Source organism: Oryza sativa, chromosome 1, assembly GCF_034140825.1.
Source record: "Oryza sativa Japonica Group chromosome 1, ASM3414082v1".
Classification (NCBI taxonomy): domain Eukaryota; kingdom Viridiplantae; phylum Streptophyta; class Magnoliopsida; order Poales; family Poaceae; genus Oryza; species Oryza sativa.
The window spans coordinates 9,795,909-9,805,019 of record NC_089035.1 but is presented as its reverse complement, the minus strand read 5'-3'; the positions used below and the strand labels follow the sequence as shown (position 1 = coordinate 9,805,019).

Here is a 9,111-nt window from a genome sequence, read left to right as displayed (position 1 = left end):
TGTATTAAGCAAACGCAAACAAACAAGTGCGAGAGGAATAATGCTTGTGTTCATCCCAAACAAGTCGATATACTTTTGCTAAACTTTTGTATGATTAACAAAAGTACAGAACAAAACTCAGTTTGGAAATGAATACTTCTTTAGGAGCGTATGTTGAACAAACTGCAAGATCATTTGCTAACAAACTCTATGCAGTCCCCCAATTAAGTTGATTTTTCTTAATGTTGAAGTCCCATGTTACATGTTACATTCCCTTTGTCAGTTTGGATGAAATTTTGACAACTAAAGCAATAAGGATCGCATCCCTATGGTCAGTGTACCTCCATTTCCACTACAACTTAATTAATCTATTAAGCAGGAATCAGAACATGCCATGCCCTTATTCGGCTTCCAAAATCTGCCTCATTCCAAGTCCTCTGCGTGGGCAAGCCGAGGTACTCAAACACATTGATATCTTCACTTTGTGTTGGTTCGAACGCATTGATTTACATGCCGGTGTCAACCAATCTAAGCCCTTCATTTGTGAACCATCATAATACTATAAATCTGGATAGGTAGCCAACATAAGTTTCATATGTACGAATCCAATGATCATAGTACAAATCCGGACTAGAACTAACACTTGTTATGAATCCAACGATTACACTGCACTATATATATTATTTAGTGAGTCGTGACTTTCGCTATTTACTAGTTACATGCCCATGCATTATAATTAGATCTATAGATAAAAATATAATTTGGTTCATTTCTATATATTTTTTATGATGTGTTGTGGATTTTTAACATTTATTTAGATATATTTTTAGAGGATAGTTTTTATAACGGTGAGGAATCAACTTTTTAGGTAGGAGGACGAAAGAGCATTATAATTTTTTTAAAGTTTTTTTAGGGGAAGGAGGATGAAAGAAATTGTTAAGAGTAAAAAGATAATTTTTTTTTGGAAATGTGAAGAGACTGTGCTTTTAAAATAATTAATATAAATATATATATTTTTATGTTATCTTATATAGCTTATATCTAAATACAATATGTGAGTAATTATATTTTATTTAATTTATTAGTTGAGTTCCCGTACGATGTATCGGGAAAAAAATATTTGGTTATTTTCCTTCAATTATTTAATATATGATTTAATCGCAATATCTTTTCAACTTCTAATAAAGATAAAAAAACTATCATATTTTTAAGTATTTGACTATAATCCATTTATAATTATTGATTGAAATAGAGTACTACTTGAAGGGTATTTCGGTCATGAGAATTAGATAGTGTACCATCTCTTACTCTCACTGTAAAGGGATTGAGCAGGGTAGGTACAATTCAACAATATCTAAATGTGCATGCTGTGAGATCCACACAAGCAATTGAGCAGGGTAGGTACAATTCAACAATATCTAAATGTGCATGCTTTGCATGCTTTGAGATCCACACAAGCATATGGATGGTCCAGATTGCTGGTGCATATGCACCTAGGTTCATATTATCCAGCTCCTCTATATATATGTATGTATATATATATATATATATATATGTGTGTGTATATATATATATATATATATATATGTATGTATATGTATATATATATATATATTCTACACCCGGCCAAGGCGCCATCCCGACTGGCCGCCCCCACCATCCCGTGATCCGCCCCCGCACCCCACCGGCCCACCCCAAAATAGCGAAAAGAGAAAAAAAAGGAACGCGAAAAAAGAGAGAAAAAAAACTCCCGCATCCGCCGCCGAGAGGAGGGAGTCGCGCGCTGCCCTCAGCTACGCCAACCTCGGGCGCCGCCGCACGGAGGCTCCCTCCGGCCGGCCTCCTTCCCCATCCCTCTCCTCCCTCCGTCCCCCTCCCTCTCCTTTCCTCCGTCTTTCTCCTCCCTCCTTTCCTCCATCTCTCGCAACAACTCTCATACCTTCCACAGCGTCGTGCCGTCATGGGGAACCCTAACGACGCACCCCTCTCAGCTCGTCCTTTCGGCGCCGCTCATGACTCCCTTCTTTTTTTCTTGAGGTGAGTTTTGCCCTAAAAAATCTTGTTGTTACTGTCTATAGATCACCATGTTACTGTCCGGTTTACTGCATGCAAGTTTTGTCAAGAGAAATTTTTGGTTACTGCGTTGTTACTGTTTATAGATCTACTTGTTACTGTCTGGTTTACTACATATGAGTTTTTCCCTAAAAAAAATCTCGTTGTTACTGTCTATAGATCACTATATTACTGTCTGGTTTACTGCATGCTAGCTTTGTCAGGAGAAATCTGTGGTTACTGTGTCGTTACTGTCTATATACCTCCCTGTTACTGTCTGGTTTACTGCATGTGAGCTTTGTCTTAAGAGAAAGATTTTGTTACTGCATTTCAACTGTTCCGTTACTGCATTTCCTGTATTATTTTACCGTCTGATTTACTGCATGTGAGCTTGTTCGAGAGAGCATTTGCCCTAGCAATCACCATGTTACTGCTAGCTCTTGTTACTGCATTTCAATTGTTTTGTTACTGCCTTTCCTGTACTATTTTACTGTCCGATTTACAACATGTGAGCTAGTTCAAGAGAGCATTTGCCTTAGGAATCACCATTTTGTTACTACATTTTAACTGTTTTGTTACTACATTTCCTGTACTATTTTACTGTCTGATTTATTACATGTGAACTTGTTCAAGAGAGCTTTTTCCCTAGGAATCTCCATGTTACTGCTGACTGGTTACTGCAAGTATTTTTTTACTGCTCATTGGTGTATGTATCGCGTATGAAATAACTGTCGGCTGTCTAAGATATTGCATATGAGTTACTACAAATAATTAGCGGTTTCAATAACAAAGGGGAGCGGTTACAATAACAAAGGGGAGGAAGAAAGACAAAGAACAACCGGTGTCGAAACAAGCTGAGAGCAAGCAGCCGAAAGACCATAGCAAAAGGTGCAGCGTCTGTCACAAAATTCAAGGACACAATGCTAGAACATGTCCTAGTAGAAGCAAAAGACAAAAAAACAATCAACCGCCAAGCAATAGATGATTATGACGAAGAAAAAGAGGAAGAAGAATAAGTGTACAAGTGATAGATACATTGCTTCTGACTTGTAGGACATTTGTAATATGTTACTGCCATAGTATATAACTGTGACTGTCTTTAAGCATATTGGTTGCTAAAATGTTTTCCTTCATCACGATGCCCAGTTAGGGCAGCACATCACTGCTATATAACATGCTTCTAGTACTGCTATATTGTAATGTTTTATCATGATTCCAGTTGAAATGACATGTTACCAGTATGTTTACTGCCATGATACATATATGTTACTGCAAAAATACTAATCTGTTACTGCAGGAAAGTAAGAACAATATAAAATTGTATTGCTGTTGTGAACAATAGATACACGACGTAATGCCGATTGCTGCAATGTCATTATGTCCTCTCGTCAACCTTGGTAATTATAAACACGGGCGTACTGTTACATTTGTGGTACCAAAATAAATACAAAATCAGGTATGTTACTGTCAGACATACATAGAAGTTACTACAAATAATTAGCAGCATTACTGCTAGATTCTTTCAGCCCACGTTGGACTCTACGGAAAGCTACTTTTGTGGGCTATCAAAAATACATACTTGTTGCTGCCGAAATTACGTAGCTGTTACAGCTAAATACACACTTGTTACAGCCGAAAAATACATAGCTGTTACTGCAAAAAAAAAAACACGTATCTTTTGCATCGGAGAAATCGAAAAAAAGAACAAAAGAACAATATTACTACCGATATGACTGAGAAAAAATCTGCCGATATGACTGAGAAAAATGTGACACATATATTCTGATAACATTTGTTTTGCATTCAGAAAACCAGAACTGCTAGATAAGCTTGCTAGAACGGCTGTTTCTGCCAACAGTACTATGTTACTACGAAAGTACATACTTGTTACTACCGAAATTACATAGCTGTTACCGCTAAAAAACACATATCTGTTGCATCAGAGAAACCAAAAAAAAGGAAAAAAAAGAACAGCATGTTACTACCGATCTAGCAAAAATATAATCTGAGAGCCAAGTACAAGTACTACTAGTGTTACTGCCAACACTTGATCATATGTTACTGCCAAAATAAATGTTTGTTACTGTCTAAGAGCCACTGAGTACATGTATTTTCCATACAAAGTGGGAAGGCAAAAAGAAAACTACAATACTACTTGGTGTCAATCTACGGCCTAAATTTCTCAAGAATCGCAGGCAATAACGGTTTGTTGTTGTTCAACCGATGGTAGAGGAATTCCTGCCGAAAGTGTGTTCCATCCTCCTCCATAAAAAAACAACAGAAGATTTGGTTCAGTTACTTGGGTTTGAGTACGATTAAGGGAAATCTCCAGATTTTCATCACCGTCTCTAACCACAACCTTTGTTATTGTCAAAATCTTGCCACTCTTCTTATCTGCATGGAAAAGGTAGAAAAAAAGATGTGTTACTACAGAGCAAGAAGGTTGTCACTGCAAATTAAGATATTTGTTACTAGAAATGTCCATGGAAATTAAAATCAGAGTCATGCACAATATAGGCTGCATATTAAGAGAAGAGGCTCCGCTCCCACTGCCGTCGCGCCTAGTGGAGAGGGGGAGGAAGGTGGCTGGGGAAGGGAGGGTCGGCCCCAGCCACCGCTGCCGCCTATCTGCGGCCGCGCTAGGGGAGGAAGGAAGGGAGGGAGCCCGGGGAGGGGGGTGGGGGCGCGGAGAGGAGAGGGGAGAGGTAGTCCAGACGGGGAGGCTCCGTCGCCGCTGAGGGAGAGCAGCGCGTGAGGGGGAGGCGGCGGAGAGCAGCGCGTGAGGAAGAGGGAGAGCGGCGCGTGAGGGAGAGGCGAGGGTTCTGGATCCGGGTGGGAGAGCGTTTTTCTTTTCTTTTCATCGGTTTTCTTTTCGGTTTTGGGCGCCGGGTGGTGGGGCTGGCGCCAGGTGGTGGGATTGAGGGGATGGCGCGGTTAGGGGGTACAGAATAGTTTTTCTATATATATATATATATATATATATATATATATATATATATATATAAAAACTATTCTGTATATATTGTGATTATGATAAAAATATATATGCTCATAAGGATATAATTATATTTTATAAGTACTCTTTTAGCCATGTTTCTACCATAAGTAATCTTTTAGTCATGGTAAAACATACATATCAAACATATATGTTCACGAGGATATATGGTAAAAACATACATGTACAGAGGATATAATAATATTATAAAGGTGTCCATTTCTATCATGAGTATTCTTTTGGCCATGGTAAAAAAATATATAACAAGGATATAATTATATTTTTAGGAAACTTCTGAATTTGAAGATGCCAACTTTACTATATGATATAATTTAGAGATGCCAACTTTACTCTTTATGTTATACATTTTAAAATAATTTTATTTATGTAAGTACACTGATTATTAGGTGTTTAATTTTTTTATTTTCTTTTTTTGTAAAAGTGTTTAAAAAAACAAACAATGACTACGACGGTTATTGATTTAAATCGCTGCTTTTCCTGTTCGTTAAGCATAAATTAAAATATGCTGAAGATGACCATTGTTGTCTTAGATGTTGAGTCCTGAATTTAGGTTTGTGTTATGTATAGTGTTTGACACGTATTTTTTGTTAGAAATATTTTTTTCATACATATTCTATAAAGAATCAGCTTAGACATTGACATTTGTTTTGATTATATTTACATAATCATGTATATATATGAGAAATGTTAGGAATTCTATATTTTCTTAACTTGTGAATTGAGAAAGACATTATTTATCTAAGCTCTCTCGTTGTGTTTTTAGAAGCATACACATAGTGTTGTGATGTTAAAAGCATACACATAGTGTGTGGATGAATGGGTAAAGCATACACATAGTGTGTGGATGCATGGGTAGAGGAATTCTATATTTTCTTAACTTGTGAATTGAGAAAGACATTATTTATCTAAGCTCTCTCGTTGTGTTTTTAGAAGCATACACATAGTGTTGTGATGTTAAAAGCATAGACATTATTTATCTAAGCTCTCTCGTTGTGTTTTTAGAAGCATACACATAGTGTTGTGATGTTAAAAGCATACACATAGTGTGTGGATGAATGGGTAGAGGTATAGGATGAGGTATAGGATGCCCATATATAAAAATGATGTTAGTTAAGGAAATATAATGCACGATTATCTCGTTCGTATTGTCTGGCCTAATTTTCATTTCTTTTTATATCAAACTTGATATACTTTTTTATCTTATTTTCTTTCTTTTTTTGCATATGTATTTTCTATCTAGGTGACATAAATCCATCAAATGAAAGTTCTTTTCGATGTCTAGATTTAGATATATACTGTCATATTTATTTTGTTTAATTGTTGTGTGTGATTATCGGTTTATCTGGGTTGTCACCCACTCGCTGAAGAACCCTAATGACATATTTTTTATCGCATAAGTACTTGTTCAATAATTTCATGCTCCCTCTGTTTCAGATTATAAGATGTTTTGATTTTGGTCAAAGTCAAACTGCTCCAAGTTTGACCAAGTTTATAGAAAAAAAATAGTAATATTTTCGACCTAAGATAAATTTATTTTTAAAAAATATTTAATTATTAATTTAATAAAACTAATTTGGTAATGTAAATATTACAATATTTGTCTAGAAACTTAGTTAAACTTGAAGCAGTTTGACTTTGATCAAAGTCAAAACATCTTATAACCTGAAACGGAGGGAGTATTTAGTATGCTTTAGACTTATGTGTTACATCATGCTTAGCCCAAGCAGTGTTTGTTTGGATTGCCACTGCCATGAATGCAATCTATTATATACTAGTATTTTAGAAAGGTTACAGTGGATGGCACTGAATCTGTCACCAAGTTGGTTATTTACAGATTATATGCCTTTACAACATTTTTTTTTCCGAATTGACCTTTGATGTTAAGAGCATTCTAATATTTGGTTTAAACAACTGATAACATATTTAATGAAAAACATATTTTATTTATGGCATATTGTAATAGTTTTTATATATAGCAAAGAGTGGGCATTTAACTAATCATTCTAAAATCGTGTATGCGAATGCAAATATATACGAGGCCCAGTCCCTTATTGGATTAGGATGTATAGCGATTTATATCTATTATGACGGCGGTTTGTATAGATTCCGCACTATGCTTTCATATATCATGCTTTGATCAAATTCCGGTCAAACTTTTCAAAGTGTACTAGAATTTGTTTCATCTCGCCTATGTATATGCTTATTTGTAATTAAAAAAATATTTTTTGACATACTTTTATATATGTGGCCTTAGCGATTCAAATGCAAAACTATAAAATAAACCTTGGTGGAAAGAAACCGCAAAAATCAAAAGTTTTAAAATTCGAACTTAATCTTAGAAGTATAAGAATAAGTGGAAATATGAGGTCGAATGAATTTTGAAATAATATTCCTTTCATGATCAAATAGGTTTATTATATCATTAAGGTGCATTATACCTACATATATTGTATAGTGTGAATTTGGATATTTGCTTTCATCTAACCCATATGTTCTGTTTGCTGTGCTTTTTCTTACTAAAGCATCAAGCTTCAAACGTTGATATTCTTTTGTGATTGTGATGGAGGTTTCATCAAACATGCCCTATCTGATAAACAAGAATCAGATTTGATAAAAATTAGTTTTTGTTTACTTGATTTTCAGTGTGCTGCAACTAGTGAGTGCATTTGCTATTTGGCTCCATGAAGCTCATTTGCAATAACGTCCACATCAGAAACCGATTAAAGTTAGTGCTTTACTTTTTATTTAAAGTAGAATGTACAGTTTGACTATTACTTAGATTCATTCAACTAATTCCATTTGGATTATGCTGTGTGCTTTTAGCATTTCTCTGCTTTTTTTTCCTACTTAAAAACAGTTAACCACTTCCAGTTTATTTAAGTTGACTACTATAAATTACGCCAGGGGTATCATCTAGTTATCTCTCTATCTACATGTACTTGATGTTGGAAATATAAGCAATTCACCATAATATTTAATCCAAAAATAAAGATTGCAAATCATGACAATGTAAGCAAAAACCATAGAAATATTATTCTCAACCATAGGAATATGCAAAATAGATATGCTATAGGTGTAAATCATATAAACAAGCATGTCTAATTCATTTGCGTAATAAACAGAATAAAGAAAAAGGAAAGAAGAGGATAATAACACATGGTGATGGAGCAGTGGTTGCAACGGTAGCGGAAAGAGAACTGTTGTTGTTCCCGTCGTTGTTCCTGTTCTTGTCATCAGCCATGATGAAGAAGAAGTAGTCGACGTAGTCGTACTCAAGCACAAGCGAGCAGTTGCACAATGCTCTCCCAAAAACTTGATTCGCTTCCTCTTCTCGGTGCAAGATCTGGAAGGTGGGGGTTCCGGAGGCCTGCTCTCCCAGCGCGTGTGCACACACTCGTCGGGATGTGATCATTGTAGCAGCAACAGAAGTGCAAATGGATGAAAATGTGTGTATTCTCACACGCGGGAGATCAAATCCATCTTCTTTTATAGGAGAAAAAGGAAGATGAAGGGGAAAGGACTCATGTAATGTAAAGAGAAAGATAGAAACTGATTGTCATCACCAAGCCATCAATCATCCTTCACTACACCACCATGAAACAACCATTCGATTAATTAATCATTGGATTAATTCTCAAAAAATTCTTCATCTTAACCATTGATAACTCATGAGAAGATGAATACACATATCTCCTAGCATAATAAAACTTAGAATTTAATTGATTTAAATGGATCAATTACCTAATTAAATCTAACACTTGACTAATGAGTTTTATTGATATTTTAGTGAAACGAGTATAGATTATTTGGTAATTTGAATCAAACAGGGGGTTTTGTAGTGAGCCTTGGGCTCTCGGCACTTTTTTTCTCGCTCTCACATGTCCAGTCAACAATTAACTCTGTTCAGTGTCAAAAGGAAAACAATTAACATTGGGTTGTCTTGGTTTGACATTACCAGTGTTATTACTGGCTAACCTGCAAATTCCCTTATAGATCAGAATAATCCGTTTATTTTGATATAAGTGGATTCACGGATTAGTTACTTACATCCTTAGTTATTGCTA

General features: G+C 35.6%; 1 long non-coding RNA gene across 1 annotated transcript; it reads right to left on the bottom strand.

The window, feature by feature from the left end:
• Window positions 1-3,811: 3,811 nt before the first annotated feature.
• LOC136354708 (uncharacterized) lies at window positions 3,812-4,856 on the bottom strand. The gene is made up of 2 exons (XR_010738307.1): window positions 4,542-4,856; window positions 3,812-4,425 (listed from the first exon to the last, which is right to left on the bottom strand). It is a non-coding gene; the product is annotated as an uncharacterized lncRNA (long non-coding RNA).
• Window positions 4,857-9,111: the final 4,255 nt, after the last annotated feature.